This window comes from Dermacentor andersoni, chromosome 3 (assembly GCF_023375885.2).
Source record: "Dermacentor andersoni chromosome 3, qqDerAnde1_hic_scaffold, whole genome shotgun sequence".
Lineage (NCBI taxonomy): Eukaryota > Metazoa > Arthropoda > Arachnida > Ixodida > Ixodidae > Dermacentor > Dermacentor andersoni.
Window position 1 is genome coordinate 91233452 of NC_092816.1, and position 15894 is coordinate 91249345.

General features: G+C 44.8%; 2 long non-coding RNA genes across 2 annotated transcripts; one reads left to right on the forward strand and one right to left on the reverse strand.

Annotated features, from left to right (window-relative positions):
* The first annotated feature begins 1027 nt into the window (after positions 1–1027).
* LOC129387070 (uncharacterized) lies at positions 1028–14649 on the forward strand. Its single transcript, XR_011893034.1, has 3 exons — positions 1028–1091; positions 3697–3739; positions 12855–14649. It is a non-coding gene; the product is annotated as an uncharacterized lncRNA (long non-coding RNA).
* LOC140216382 (uncharacterized) lies at positions 12088–12718 on the reverse strand. Its single transcript, XR_011893033.1, has 2 exons — positions 12365–12718; positions 12088–12327 (listed from the first exon to the last, which is right to left on the reverse strand). It is a non-coding gene; the product is annotated as an uncharacterized lncRNA (long non-coding RNA).
* Positions 14650–15894: the final 1245 nt, after the last annotated feature.

A 15894-nucleotide genomic window follows, 5' to 3' on the forward strand; every position in this document is an offset into this window, starting at 1 on the left:
GCACAGTTACACCAACTGAATGTGTCCATACGCCGAAATTTTCAATCGTATGATGCATTACCAGATCTCAACATTATTGTCGGGGACATACTTCGAAATCTCGCAAAAGGTTGCCTAGCAGACATTTCATTAATATACTACAAGACCAGCTAAGCCATCAAGCTAGTGACAATGTAACAGGTACTGGCGCTTATCTGTGCAATTATCTGTGTGAAGGCAAGAGTGTGGATCGTCTCTGTACGTCAAGTTTACTCGCTCTGATACCGGGACATCGTGAGTTGCATTTGAATGATCTGGCTGATCCACTCGCACGAGGATCCCTCAATGGTCCTGTCATATGTTATGACGACATTAGCTTATGTAACCGCGGCTATGTACAGAAATTTGTCTAGGTCGCAAAATTCCGCAAAATTCATTCCAACATCGTCTTTTGAATTCCACCCCATTTGCCTCCCGTGTAATGATAATTGGGGTCCTTCAGGACATATGGAAGTTTCAGTTACGAAATTGAGATGCCGTATTCCACCTCTAAATTTTTACTGACATAGGTCTGGCCTCCCTGTGTTCCGGCCTCCCTGTGTTCTGGCCTATGTGTTATTTTTGCAATACACCTGAATCTATGGAGAATTTTGCTCTCGTTCCACCGATTTTTAAGAGAACGAAAACCCCTAGACATTTGTTTTCGATAACTTGCGCTATCACTAACCTCGCCAACCATTCTTTTCCTTGGGCCGTCTTCACTGCTATTTAGCCACAGGGGTGCTTTTCTCACAGTTCACAATTTTATGAAAGACACAAAAAAAGTTCCTTCCTGAATTTCAAAAAAATTATCAGTTATTCTTACCTCACATCTTTATGGTAAGTTATTTTATCTAAAGATACTTAACAGTATTTTTTTATTTCTAAATTATATTTCTTCAACCCATGCTCTGATGTGCAAATTTAGTTTTTGTTTTACTTATAATAAACACACTTGAAACCTCCTGCTTCTTGATCAGTTCCCCGTAGTGGGTATGAGCCAGTATTTGGAGAAACGACAAGAAGAGACCACAACAGCAACAGCAGCAGCAGCAGCAGCAATTCCGCTAATGGTAAGTGGCACTAATTCCCTGTTCGGAAGGGTTGGTCTGGCGTGCTCACCGCATGGTTCACAGTGTGAACAAGCAAGAATGACTGATCATTCATCTCATTAAATGAGTAAGCATTTCTATCCCTACCCGATGAGAAATTTCTCCGCCACGTAAGACAATGGATGGCTCATACCCCGTAAGCGAGCAAAAAATGCAATGGCTCGTATCCACGAAAGGCAAAATCTACAAGCGCCCAGCGGAGTGAAGCGAACAGTGCATACATTACATGAAATGACCCATACAATACACAGAACGCGTATAATACAAGCCATTGCCAACATACCTGTATTAAGGTCTATGGCACGTCATTTTCATCGCTTTACCATATAGCTTGTGTTTTCAATGCGTAGACCAAACCGGATTGCCCTTCCGCGCTAGACTATCGAGGGTACAGCAACAGCAACACAACAGTGCTTGACCAAAACTGAAAAGCTTGTCCGGCATGAACGCTACAGGAAACGACCCGTGCGCAGCCTCAAGGAGACACTACGGCTCTTGTTCACAAGACTACTTAATGCACTGTTCGCGCAGTGGAGGAGGAGGAAAAACATTTATTGAAAAAGAAAGGACAAGCAGGAGTCTTTCTGCTTGTGCTGGAGGCGCCCTTAGTCCAGGGCTCCTGCGGCTCTTGCTGTCTCCCGGGCCTGCCGCACCAGTTGCTGCTGGTTACGAGGGTCCGAACTAGTTAGCACGGCCTCCCACTACTCGGGTGTGGGGTTGGGTATTTGCGGGGCCACCTTGACGTTGGGGCACGCCCGTGTTGTGTGATATAGGGAGGCGTTGTCGTAGCAAAGGGGTCATTTGTATGAGTATAGTGTAGGGTGTAATGCGTGTAGGTCTGCTTAAATGGGGGTGTGTATTGGTTTGTAATTGTCGCCATGTTACGGCGTCTTCACGTGAGAGGGTCGTGGGTTCATCTTCGTAAGCTGCCGCAAGATGTCAATGACGGTGCACATTTCCCTGTAAGGAACAAATACATCAGCGCTCGATGCACTGGCGTGCTTCTCGGAAATTCAGACATCGAACGCTTCCATGAAGTATTAGAACAGATATGTTCTGGCATGCTCCGTAAAATAATCCAGGGTTACTCTCCTTTTGTGCATTTAATAGCATGCCTACTCCTCCAGGGTTTGTACCGGCTTGCCGGTAGATTTTTCGCCGAGTAAATTTGGCTCATACCGGATGTGGCGTAACATTAAAATGAACCTTTCCTAGACATCATGTACTCAGAAATGTGGGGGCTACACTGATTACAGTCTGTAATCAAAGGTGGTGACAGGGGGGCGGGGGATCCATATGCCAGTACATGACATCTGCCCTCGCAAAGCATTTACAGTGGTTTGTAATGCGAGCTGATTTTGCCGACATTTCAGAACTGATAATTGGCGTAATTCTAACGCATTATGGTCGACCAGGCGTGACTTGTGGACATAGCTTCTTTGAGTTTTTCCACAGGGTTTGGCGCCTCCCGAAGTCGCGTAGCGGGAGTTCTTCCACACAGCTCTAGAATGAAGAAAGAACACACGAACATTTGCAGAACAAAGAAAATTTACAAAGGACAACTCGGCGTATAGACTCAGTGGGAGCACTGAGCTGTCGCGTAGGGGACATTGTTGGGACGATTGATTGATCACGTGTTTGTTAGCGGTATTGAAGAGCTGAATAGGAATTGCTGTGGTTGGCCATACGTTTTCACATTTCTTTGCACATACCCGCCTTCTTACAACGCTTTCTTCATCCTCAAAGAACATCGCACTAGATTGCAAGTCATCGCTGCATCCATTCCGTATTTATATTTGCATTTCAGCAGAAGGTGTAACAAATTCATGAATTATCAAAAAAATACAACCTCGCGCATCATGTGTCGCTTCGCAGATCATTTAATTAAAGTGATTGTGGAAAGCTTCGCTTAACGTGGGTTACAAGAAGTCCGTTGGAATTGTAGTGATCTTTCTTTAGATTTCAATGCAAGGATCACGTATGTTTAAATGGAAGTCTACAGGGGAACTACTATATATTTTAAATTTTAAGCTCTAATTGTACAGGCGATTAACGGTTCAGCACTGGAATAGTCTATTTTAGTTGAACATTTACTACATTTAAAAGTGAGAAGTTCGTCGTATAAATTCTTCTATAAGCTCTTGGTTGGCTTTCTTTCAATATTCGTCCTAAAACAATCTTAATTTCAGAGACGGTCGAAGTTTCGGAGAAATATAACATGTCTATGACCTAATCGACGCCTCTAAATTTTGCCTTCATTAAAAATTTATCTCTGTTATTCCGCAGTAATATTATTTCGCACAAAGAACATTTCAAACTTTAGCAGGCCGCAGACCACAAGTTTAGTCTAAAGTTCTTCCCCTCTCGCGTTCAGTTTATTTCCACATGCAACACGAACAAACTAGTTCTGTACCAATGAATGATGAGGTTCTTAGCCCTTAATAGAGCGCAACAATTCTCCCTAACCACTCTGACTGTATAAGTAGCTTGGAATTCATAAACCAGATTATCGCATTTAAAGTCGAAAGCCATCCCGCAAAATAAACATTGTGCTTTATTTTTGCAGGCTTCCGTGGTCCTTCGATTTGTTCGCTTTATCGTCAGCACATGTAAGTACAACATCGGCGCTCTTTGTGCCCTCACTAGTAATTACGATAAGCACATCCCTGGTAAACTATTCTTAAGTTAGGACTCTATTTCTAACCACTAAGCATCCTTAGACATGCAGCCATCAATGCCCGCTATCACAAAAACGTTCTTGCACAAAACTGTTCGCAAGCGGAAATACGAGCCAAGTGTGATGGCGGACGTGGTACTAGCGAAGGTGACAGGCCAAAGAGGAAGCGAACTTACGATCGAGAGGTTTTGTGAATTCGGTGTCGCTCGGCTTAAACCAACATTTTTTTCATGTACCTATGAACGCGTCGGTATGTGGCGGCACAGACGTGAAAATTTTTGAGTAGAGTTTTAGCAACGCGGTCAGAAACATGGGGAGCAATATTTTGTAGAGTAACTTTTATTACGTCTAGAGGCGCTCGAGGGAGACAGAAAAAGAAACACGTTTCGTTCAAAAGAAGAGGAGTTAGATTTGCCGGGCTCTTGGCATGCTACCCAAGGCCGTAATTGGGGATAACGGTTCAACTAAAGTAAGCGAACCCGTGTGCTCGCAAACACAGGCGAACGAAATCCACTTGGCCACGAATAGTTTTTATACATAAGCTCATCGAGTCCTACTTCCAGTTAGATTAGAGCAAGCACCTTAGTAAAGCGCTAAGTGGCACGAGGACAGCTGTTGCCAAGCAGTTTAGGTATTCAGATAAAAGAGGGAGGACGGGGGGAGAAGTACGTTTGTTTGTTTCATTTCTGCACGAAATATTTGGGAGATAACTGTGTAGACTCAATTATTACATTTTGGGCTTTAGTCACCTTGTGTACTGGTGTGAAAAAAGCATTTCTTCAGAACCATAAACTTGTAACATTAAGAAATATTTCAGTTCATTTCGTAATTTCCGACGCTTAAAAAGCTTGAGATATATTTCACGGCGTCACTAGTTCATATGTAGGCAGTAATGTGTCTCGTCTAAAGACTTGCTTTCACTTCAAGATGTGTATCATTGGTAACATATTAAAAAAATACCATAAATTTATGACTTAATATTGCTATTTCAGTGCAACACATTTAACATGCCAAGATATATTAGAAATTTCAATGTAAGGAGACAACAAAGCTTTTAAAGGCAGCATCCCGAGGTTTAGAATAATTAATGTACTATAGGCAAGTATTCTAATAGTGATCCCCCGCTGACTAAGGCGCCATGCCGGCGGCTTCCGTTAACGCTCACGCCGGATTCCAAATATTAGTTAAGAATTGTACGAGGCTCGGTTCTCTCAGGAACAGAGCAGCGCCCACAAAATCGCGGTGCATAGCGCAGCGATGCGGTTTATTCGCAGATCTTGTCTCCTGAGAACTCGTGACTGTCCACGCTATCAGGCGAGGTACAATTGTGTTTGCAAGACTGGTTAAATGAAAGTTGTCGCTGGGCGAGTTGGTTCATGACGCTTAGGAAAAATAAAATGCGCAACGCAGACCAAGATGTGAGGTTGAAAGATGACCCGGACTAGCGCTAGTCTGTGTCCCTAGACCTCTCGTGCTTGTCTGCGTTGAGCATTCTATCTTTCCTGTGCAATACTGACACGTTGTGGTGGGCCCTAGTGAAATAGATTTCTAGGCAAACTCGTGGCTAGAGTAGCCACACTCTGTAGTATATATAGTTAATGCAAATATAACTGAAAAGAACAAAAACACAAAACAACAAAACAACAATCAATGGCAGAGATATGTTTTTACTGGGATAGAAAAACTAGTCCATGTAATGTTAAGTCAAATTTCAGACCTGAGTACTCTTCGCCAATTAATGTTCGTTCGCTTTCTTTTTTATCTATCTACTTGTACGCGCACGAATCTTATGTGAACGAGCCAATTAATCTTAATTGCTAGAAGCGTTCCAGCAGCTCATCGGGCGAGTAATGCCGGCAAGAACATGGCTATGTACACTGGTAGATTTGATGCAAGAATTTTCCGCGTAGTGCCGGATGTGTAGTCGCGTCTGGTATGTTGTGTGTAAAACCGTAGCACAGCATTTAAGTTTGTGACATTCTCACAATTGCAGTAAATGGAAATGGAAAGCTTACTGTAAGAAAGCTATCAACTATGTAGCGCTTTTTTTCTGTAAAGTGATTGGAAATGGGATTTGCAGAAAATTTTACCGAAACTGCGGCAAAGTAGAAACAAAACGCAGAAGAGAACAGAAAAAGTGTGCTGTTGAAATGGCCCTACTTACGCGCATTTTCGAGAAAAATATATTACGGTGTAGAGAGCGAGGTCACTGTTATTGCAGTGCTTGGTGTCTATGTTCGCAACAGGGGCCAGCACGAACTTGGATCGCTGCCTGTATGCAGCTACAAGCATGCCGCTTGGCCCCCGTGGCACCTCTAATTTTTTGCTTTTCGTGGCCCGTACCAAGGTCTCTCATACCTATGCGGCATTCTAGATATTTATATCCTTTTCAATTGGGGGTTGTAGAGCAGCGTATGGGCTCTGAAATGAACAAAGGGGCGTCAAATCAACACGTGCGTTATACAAGCAGTGCAGCAGCGTGCTCCTGAAATTTTGGCCAATTGTTGTATAGTCTTCTATAACATGAGCCTTCAGTTTCGTGGCCTCCCTGAGCGTCTTGCGCGTAACATCTAGAGTTGCAGGGCGTTGCCACTGGAGGTGGTGTCTGGCTACTCGGGCTCAGGAGCCGGGGCCCTATCATTGAATAATACTATTTCATTCTGATGTCATTGCGAGCTTCTGAAGTCAACCTTACGTAACCGCCGACGCAAGCATCGGGCGGTGATCCGCATCGTCCTTTGAAAGACCTACTGAAATACTGTCATCACTTATAAGTCACTTTTGTTTGCCTTCAAAGCGAATAACATTGCTTTCCTGACAAGTTTTTTTAATGAAATACTGTCATCATGTATAAGTCACTTTTGTTTGCCTTCAAAGCGAATAACATTGCTTTCCTGATAAGTTTTTTTTTAAATGGAATTCACTGACGACAGGTGATGAGGGGCCCGCTGAAGTAGGGAGTGTTCCGGTGAGGCCTAGGTAGCGTAGTGAATGTTGGTAACCGAGGGAGCGTAGTCGTGCCGGCTTCTACGATTGGAGGGCTTCCTTTCGCTCAGCAGGCGATGGCTCGTCGCAAACCGATGTGATGCGTAACCAGAAGATTAGAAACGCCGCTAAAACGAATGATCATCAAAGTGTCGGCAGAGCGATGTCGTATACGTGCCGAAAGGGTTCGACAGTGCTATGCTGCGACCGCAAAAATTGTGTAATATATTCAATGAAAAAAAAAAAAAATACCAGCCGGTATTTACCTCCGAATAGTCAGTGCCAGATATATCGGTGGGCAACCGCCTTCTGTTTCTTTTGGAAAGAGGAAATTTCAGCAAAAAATTCACAGACGATAACGATACTCCCGAATGCGAAAGTTGAGCTGAGCTGTATACGCGTCTTCATTTTGCCATATATTGGTTAGCTCGGACAATCTTTCTCGTGCGCCTTGTTGCAAACGGAGCGAAGTGTGGCGCGACTGCCTCGCTAATCGGGAGATCGCCAGAGATAACGCATGGGTGACGCATGGGCGCGATTTATAGCAGCCGCCGCATACGCACTTCCGCTCATGCAGCGCTTTGTTTCCATATGTGGTATCGGCAGACGCGCTCGCCGCTTGATTCATCGATGAATGAAGTGCCGCGCGCTATTCAGGCGCCATCTCGCAGCTATTGTCGCCGCAGAACACGTCTTGCACTGCCCTACCCTTTTCCTCCCCCGCTTTCCTCCTCGCGCTGTCTTCGCTAACACCATCTTTCACCGCCCGCTTCGCTACTCGTTCGCTCTTTTATCCTCCGCTGTGCTCGTTCGGTCGGTTGCGTTGAGGGACGCCGCCGCCGGCGCTCAACGCAGGAACGGGCGCCTATAAGAGCTGCGCTCTAAAATGTCAAATATTTTTTTCGGCGTAATGATGCGTATTTACTGCATTCAAGTAACTTTGGCTTGGTGAGCTTTCTCGGTTTTGTCACGTCGCGTGACCGACAAAAGAAGTCGGCACAGCCCGAAACATTTTGACCCGTAGTGGAGGGCTAAGAGCAAAAAATGGCGTGAAAGTGGAAATAATTGTTTATGTGAAAGCACTACATACCCCATTACACGAAATCCCGGTGTTGTAATCGGCGGCGTGACCGAAAGATGGTAGCAAAAATGGCCGACGGGAAAGAATAAAAACACTCAAAACAAATACTTGGATTGACGTCGACTTTCTCAGGGATGTTTCTAGATTCAAAGTAAATAATGCCTATGAAAATAATATTAGAGAACTTCGGTCTGGTTAGGAATCCAACGCGGACCTGCGGGGTGCTAGACGAGCACAATTCTCCGAAGCGACGGTGGCTCCACTGTTCTGGCTGTCTAAACGTTTGGTCCAGTGGGTGCGTCATTGGAAACGTGGCGGCGCAGCCAATGGGTAGGAGGTGGCGCCATGTCATGAGTGTATAAAATGAAAAGCATTAATGTGCAATTGAACATGGCTGAGGGGTTCTTCGAATTATTTTGGCCTTACCGAGGCTTAAAACGTAAGCGAGACCGCGCGCAGAGAAGAAACGCGGATAAAACAACATTTCACCAAAGGAATTATAATGCTTTCACATTCCCACACGTAAGCATTTCAAGTTTCTTCGCTGAATTTTTATTTTTCCTTTGTCCCTCCTAATTTATCCATCAACAGTGTGCACAGGGGCGCTATAACGTAAAACTGTTCCAAACCTTTGTATTCCAGTTCTTCAATCAGGCTTACGCGATTGCTTAAAAGCTTTTTTGGACCACCCCCACTTCGCCTGGCTGACACGGGACGTCACGAAAACCGCGATAGCTCCCCATCTGATACTACATGTGCACACTGATTATGCATGATTTGATCGAACAAAAGCCAAATAGTTATTTGTGATTCGACGCCTTTTCGCCATTAGCCCTCGGCTATTGACCAAAGGCTTTCGGGCTGCACTCACTTCACCTGCCTGTCACGCGACGTCACAAAATCGCGAAAGCTAACCGCGTCAAAGTGACGTGTACGCGTAAAAGATGCCTTAATATGCCGAACAAAACTGAATTTCCTTCTGAATAGCCGCAGGCTGCCATGTTTCGAAAGGAATAAAAGGTGGCTGCCGCTGATTGCTCAGGCACTGACTGCTCGCACCTGCAGGAGAGCTTGGGTTTATTTACGTACAATAAAGCTTTTTGCGTGGCAGTGTAATGTTTTTGAGCACTTTCGACACATACCTCGCTCTGCTAACTCTTCTTTGCGGGGGATCCATTTTAGCGTCATTCTTAAGCTTCCGTTGTATTCCGCCGCGATTTTCGACCAGCCACCACGAGTTAAATCAGGAGAAGCGGACCAATCGCAGACGCCGGCTCCACCCTCTTCGTCCGGTGATCGATTTTCAGTGCAGTGGCTCGGCCTCATCAAATACCTCTACACTTGAGCGTGCTCCTCGCCTCTTGTGAGCCAATTAAATAAGACAAGCCACTCAGTGTAGGCAGCTCCTCGCCTCTTGTGAGCCAATTAAATAAGACAAGCCACTCAGTGTAGGCAATGTTATTCGTTTTTGATGCAAACAAAAGTGGCCTCCTATGAACGAGGACAGCTTTTGATTGGTTTGTTCAGGCAAACCTGCGGGTGACCGCCCGATGCTTGCGTCGGCGGTTACGCAAACTTGACGTCAGGAGATTGGAATGAAAACATTTTAGAATAGTTTTAGGTTATACGGCCCCAGTTCATATCAAATGGGCAGTTTTTGTAGTTTTCGTAACGCCCCTTGGCAGACAGGCGAAATGGGCGTGGCGCGAAAATTTTTGACATATAGAGGGCACCTAGTGACAGAAAAGAAATAGGACCCGATTTTAATAGTTTGACACTATAGCGCCTCTGGGCACTTAGGGCACGTTCTAGGGTCGGCAATTGTGGACCCTTAGGCCGAGCTGAAAGCAGTTGTCTGAGGCAACAAAGCCACCAAAAACAAACTTCATCCAACGAGTAAAACTTACAAAGCCCTATTTCCGTACCACGGTGATGCGGAACTTCAGCGAATGAGCGTATGGCCGTGTCGTGCTACTCCCACTGTTATATTCTTCCATACTTTCTGCACTGTGGTATAAAGTTTGTAAACAGGGATGAAGTGCCTCAGACAGGCTGGCCAACGTTTCGATAGGAGGACCTATCTTCGTCAAAGGCGGCCTCGTCATCCTCGGCGTGTTAGTTTTAAAGGGTTAGTGCAGTGACGTCACGTGCGGGTGTTGTCGCTGGCGGCTGGTTTTAAAGAGAGAGATTACAAGAGGAAACAAGCGCTGTCGTCCGACGTCTGTGAGCTTCATTCTCAAGACGAGGGGACAAGAGCGTGAGAGTGGGCACGCGGGGCGAAAAGAAAAGGAATAGAAACAGAAAAAAAGGGAAAAAAAAAGAAAAAAAGGGGGGGGGGGGGGTGTGGGGAAAGCCAGGGCGGCACCAAGACAGACAAAAAAGGGGGGGAGTGAAAGAAAAAGAAGGAGAAAAGTGAAATCTAAGAAATACGGGGGCTTGGGAGCGTGTTGGGGATGCGAAAGGTTAGGAGGTATTCAGGGGGAGTCGTTGGCGGCATGTGTTTGAGGCATTAAAACGGTCGGTCAAGCGGTCAGCGCGCGAGTAACACAAAAGAAAAAGAAAAGAGAAAGGAGAAAACCCAGACACACACACACAAAAAAAAACATGAGTTGAAAGTGACTTGAGTAGCATAGTAGTAATACGTCGACTAATTTTGAAATAGTTAAGGTGGCGACGAGGAGTCTGCGGTGCAATGTATGGGGTGACTGAAAGGCAGCGGCATGGTCTTTCAAGGGGCACTGCCCCACGCGCTTAACGTAGGTGTCGTTACGGCGGCATCCAGAGATGTCGATACTCTGGGTTGAGGCGCCGAAAAAGGCATATTGACTTCGGAATGTGTTGTCGAGGGGATTTCAAGAAAAAAAAAAAGGATTAAAAAAAAAAGGGGGGGGGAGGGGAGAGGGGGAGGAGGGCCGGAACCGGTATAACAAACAGGAGGGTGACGCGCGCAGAAGGGGGCAAGTGTACATGGAAGAAGGGGATCGTACAGTTGGTATAGACGTAAAAACCTGAAAGAGTACATTAAATTGAATAGTAGGCAGGAAAAATTTTTTTCGAAATGGAAGAGTAGGTGAGGTTAAGAATTAAAGTTGGCTGGTGGCCTAATGTGTTTTGTGTATTGGTTGATGATATGAGAGTTTCAGATTTAAGTTACAGCTTTTAAAGATTCTAAGTTGCCGCGTGCCAAATTAATTCCTGTCGGGTGTAGGCAATTAAACTTGTGTATGAGGTATGATTCCGTATACTTCCTTTCGCGAGGGGAACGGAAATTTGTTTGTAGTATATAGAGCCTTGCTTTGTCAAACATATGTCCATGTTCATTAAAGTGGCTGGCTACTGCTTTGGGTAAATTGTGTTTTGTGTCCGCGCGGTGACCGTTGAGTCTTGTATTAATTTGTTGTCCAGTCTCACCTATGTATTGTTTGCTACAAGCGGCGCATTCTAGACAGTAGACTACGTTGCTTGATGTGCAGGTGAAAGCCGAAGTTACCTTGTGTGTGTAATTCGACGCTGTACTTTTTACTGTAGTAGTAGATTGAATGTGTTTGCATGTAGAGCACCTGGGGCGGCCACAGGGATTGGTTCCCAACTTCTTCTTTTTCTGTAGTTTGGCGTGCACAAGAACATCTTTAAAATTAGTGTTGCGTCTGTAGGCCACTCTGGGAGGGTCGGGAAAAATCTTTTTAAGTTTCTGGTTGCTGGTGAGAATCGGGTAGTATTTACTTAGGATGTTATTTACGCACTCCCTTCTGCGCGCGTCACCCTCCTGTTTGTTATACCGGTTCCGGCCCCCCTCCCCCTCTCCCCTCCCCCCCTTTTTTTTTTAATCCTTTTTTTTTTCTTCTTGAAATCCCCTCGACAACACATTCCGAAGTCAATATGCCTTTTTCGGCGCCTCAACCCAGAGTATCGACATCTCTGGATGTCGCCGTAACGACACCTACGTTAAGCGCGTGGGGCAGTGCCCCTTGAAAGACCATGCCGCTGCCTTTCAGTCACCCCATACATTGCACCGCAGACTCCTCGTCGCCACCTTAACTATTTCAAAATTAGTCGACGTATTACTACTATGCTTCTCAAGTCACTTTCAACTCATGTTTTTTTTTTGTGTGTGTGTCTGGGTTTTCTCCTTTCTCTTTTCTTTTTCTTTTGTGTTACTCGCGCGCTGACCGCTTGACCGACCGTTTTAATGCCTCAAAAACATGCCGCCAACGACTCCCCCTGAATACCTCCTAACCTTTCGCATCCCCAACACGCTCCCAAGCCCCCGTATTTCTTAGATTTCACTTTTCTCCTTCTTTTTCTTTCACTCCCCCCCTTTTTTGTCTGTCTTGGTGCCGCCCTGGCTTTCCCCACACCCCCCCCCCCTTTTTTTTTTTCTTTTTTTTCCCCTTTTTTTCTGCTTCTATTCCTTTTCTTTTCGCCCCGCGTGCCCACTCTCACGCTCTTGTCCCCTCGTCTTGAGAATGAAGCTCACAGACGTCAGACGACAGCGCTTGTTTCCTCTTGTAATCTCTCTCTTTAAAACCAGCCGCCAGCGACAACACCCGCACGTGACGTCACTGCACTAACCCTTTAAAACTAACACGCCGAGGATGACGAGGCCGCCTTTGACGAAGATAGGTCCTCCTATCGAAACGTTGGCCAGCCTGTCTGAGGCACTTCATCCCTGTTTACAAACTTCATACCACAGTGTGCTATTCCATCTGTCAGCCCCTTTCTTGTTTTTGGAATACTTTCTGCACGTAATGTTGCGCTCTCTACTGCTGTCAAACTTCCTGACGTTGGGCGAAATTACGCCATTTTGTTTTACTCTACCAACATCAAAGGCACTGATGCATTAAATTATTTGCCAATCAACGTGGGTGCCTAAGTTGTGTATTTTTTACGCTTGGTTCATCATTTTAATTTTCCAAGATACAGCAAAATATCAGTGCGACACACCGGTGGTTTTTTACACTTTTGTTTACTTTATTCCCAGACGCCGAAGAGAGCGCCGTTCATCAGGCGCGGCTGTTGCTGAACCACCTGGGGTTCGACCCAATTGGGATCAGGGATGGATCCGTAGCGGCGGGGATCCAGGCCCACTACCCGGAACGGGTCGCAAAAGGCAGCATGTTTAGCATGCTTCATCGGTGGGGCCGAAACGGCATGCCTTTCTGGGCGGAGATGGTGATAATGTCGACGACCGCGGTAGTCGTCGGGGCCCTTTTGCGCATCACAGTGGGAATTTTTGGCGCTGATCCGACGACCATCGCATAGAACGCACCGACGGCCACCAACCACCGGTGACCAGGAAGCCACACCGCGTCTTTATTCTTCTGCCCACCCCGCCGGCAACAGCTCGAAATGAGCAGATCAACTGGACTTGCCATGCAGTGGTCTACTGGAGCAGGTCTCGAAAATTTCCACGCGTAGGGTTGAGAGGATGACCAGCTCTCGGAGACACTGCATTTAATTCCTTTGCTGTGATAAAATGTCGCTTCCCTACCATAAAGGCCATTCTCTCTTTTTGGATTCAAATCGGCAACATCAGTCCTTCAAGAAAACTGCGAAGATAAGGGGGCAGAACAGGCCTTAATTCAGTTCGTTTGCAACCAGTAGTGAAGGGCGAGTCGATAAGCGCAAAGTTACAATGCGTATTAAACGTATGTTCAGAGCATTAGCAGTTGCTATAGCGCCAAAGAATCTCTAAGGCACACGAGTAGTTTACCTATGTACGACTGAAAACGTCGGAATAAAAATGTAGTGCGTCCTATTGTTCTCGCCAATATATATCTAAACGAAAAATATTGTAAAACAATATTAGAACACCTTCTTTAGCAATCAAGAGAATGTTATAACGGCAAGTTGAGTCTCGCTACGCCCAGTTGATTGAAGGGTGTAGGTTTTTGGGCACAAAAAGGCAAGACGATTCACTTGATATACGAAACTAAAAGGCGTCTTCTGAGAACCATACATTGCGCCATGTGATGGAATACCCACATTGAAATTGTCATTTCCAAAGCTTTTAAAACACTATGGTACCTGCGACGCACTATGCACAGTTCTACTCCGGATGTAAAGTGCCTCGCTTACAAAACCCTAGTCAGACCGATAATCGAATATGCTAAAGTAATATGGGATCCTCACACAGCAACTAATCGTCACAAGCTTGATAGGATTCAGTGACTCGCTGTAAGGTTTATCTTTAATAAATACCGCCGAAACCATTCTTCAACAGAACTCTGCCAACAAGCCCAACTACCTATGCTAGAAACCAGAACCAGATATGAAAGACTAAAAACTCTTTACCTCATTATCAATAATCATCTTAAAATAAATAAATCAGATTACTTTGAGATCAAAACTAATGAAACATCAAGGCATCGTCATAGTAAGTTTATCCCATTACCGACTATAAAAAATAATTGTTTCAAGTTTAGTTATTTTCCCCGAACTTGTAGAGACTGGAACTCTCTTCCAGATTCTGCTGTTCGGTCGACATCATTGGCTGAATTCCTACGCCACTTAGATAATTTCATCTATGGCACTAGCATAGGGCGATGAGATCAGATTGCTGCTGTATAAGAATGCTGTTTTGATTTCTGAGTGATGCGTTTTTGTTTATGTGTGCATTCCACGAGATGATCTTTCTTTCCTTTAACTAATGTATAACTACGGTTTTCAATATGTTCTGTACTATTTATTTTGCTGTTCAGTTCCGTTTTTTCCACTTCTGTTATAGCCCCTCAATGAGGCTGACAGTACTAATAAATCAAATGAAATGAAATGTGTGAGCACGCGTGCTTGTGTAATTTCATATAAGGCCCAGATCTGCTTCTGCGAATCGGTAGACCAAACGTATGAGCCAATGCTCGGGCACAAAAAAAAAAAAAAAATATTTAGTTGGAACCGTCAACGTCATATTCTGCCTCTGAGATCACCGGCAATAATTGAGAAAGACAAGCACAGAGCCACTTGAAAAATGAGCGCGACGAATAGGAAATGCATGTCTGATAAGTATAGATTTGGTTAGCGCATTGGTTCGTGCCTTACGGTTGAAAAATATGCACATCTAACGCATATGTTGGAATGCGCTTGAAAAACTATCAGCAGAAAAATAGGGCTGCGCCTATTTCAGCTGACTTCAACATTATTTTTTTTATTGGACGACAACTATACAGGGTCTTGATCATTTGCTTCATGCGTTTGTTTTCGAAGTATTTTAAGAGCCCATACCGGATGTTGAACGGAAAATGCCAAAAAGAAAGCTTTATTGTAATTCGGAATAAGGTGCATTAAAATCGGGAAATAAAGTGAGAGCCACAGTAGGTAGTTTTAAAAATTGCACAAGCTAGTTCTTTCATGTCTCCGATAAAGCTGCAAATTGCAAGGATATAGAAGCGAAGCTGCCTGAGCGGAGAGAATGACTGTCCAAGTTGGTGACAAACCAAGTTGGCCAAAAGGAAAGGAAAAATAGAAAAATTAGTTCTTGATTCACGCACATGCCAAAGATAACACAGTGAATAAAGCCAGATCAGACCTGCGTAAATAAAGCTTAGACTTCGCAATACGGCAGTGCTGTGTTTCTTTATTTAATGAACTTCAAGTACGCCTTCGCGGACGTCAGTTACTATTTCATAAACCACCGCTGTAGTCCAGTGCTAATGACGTTACTCTGCTGAGCTCGGAGTTGAAGGGTTTGATTCCGATCGTGGCGGCCACATTTGGATGGAGACGACACGTGTAAAGGCTATCCTACTTACATTTAGCCGCACGATCCCCAGGGCATAAAAATTATTCCTGAGTACCCCACAATGGCGTGCCTTACAATGATATCGGTGTTCTGGCACACGAAACACGAAACTTTAAATAACGTTCTTTAAAAATATTTTGTTGGATAAACAGATTATGGAAATCAGGAGATCGTGTGCGGTATATTTAGCGAAATCATGAGATATAGGACCATTTATGTACAGTCGCGGACAGAATATTACGGACCATGAAATCTAAGAAAAAGCTGAATATCTCTGCAACCT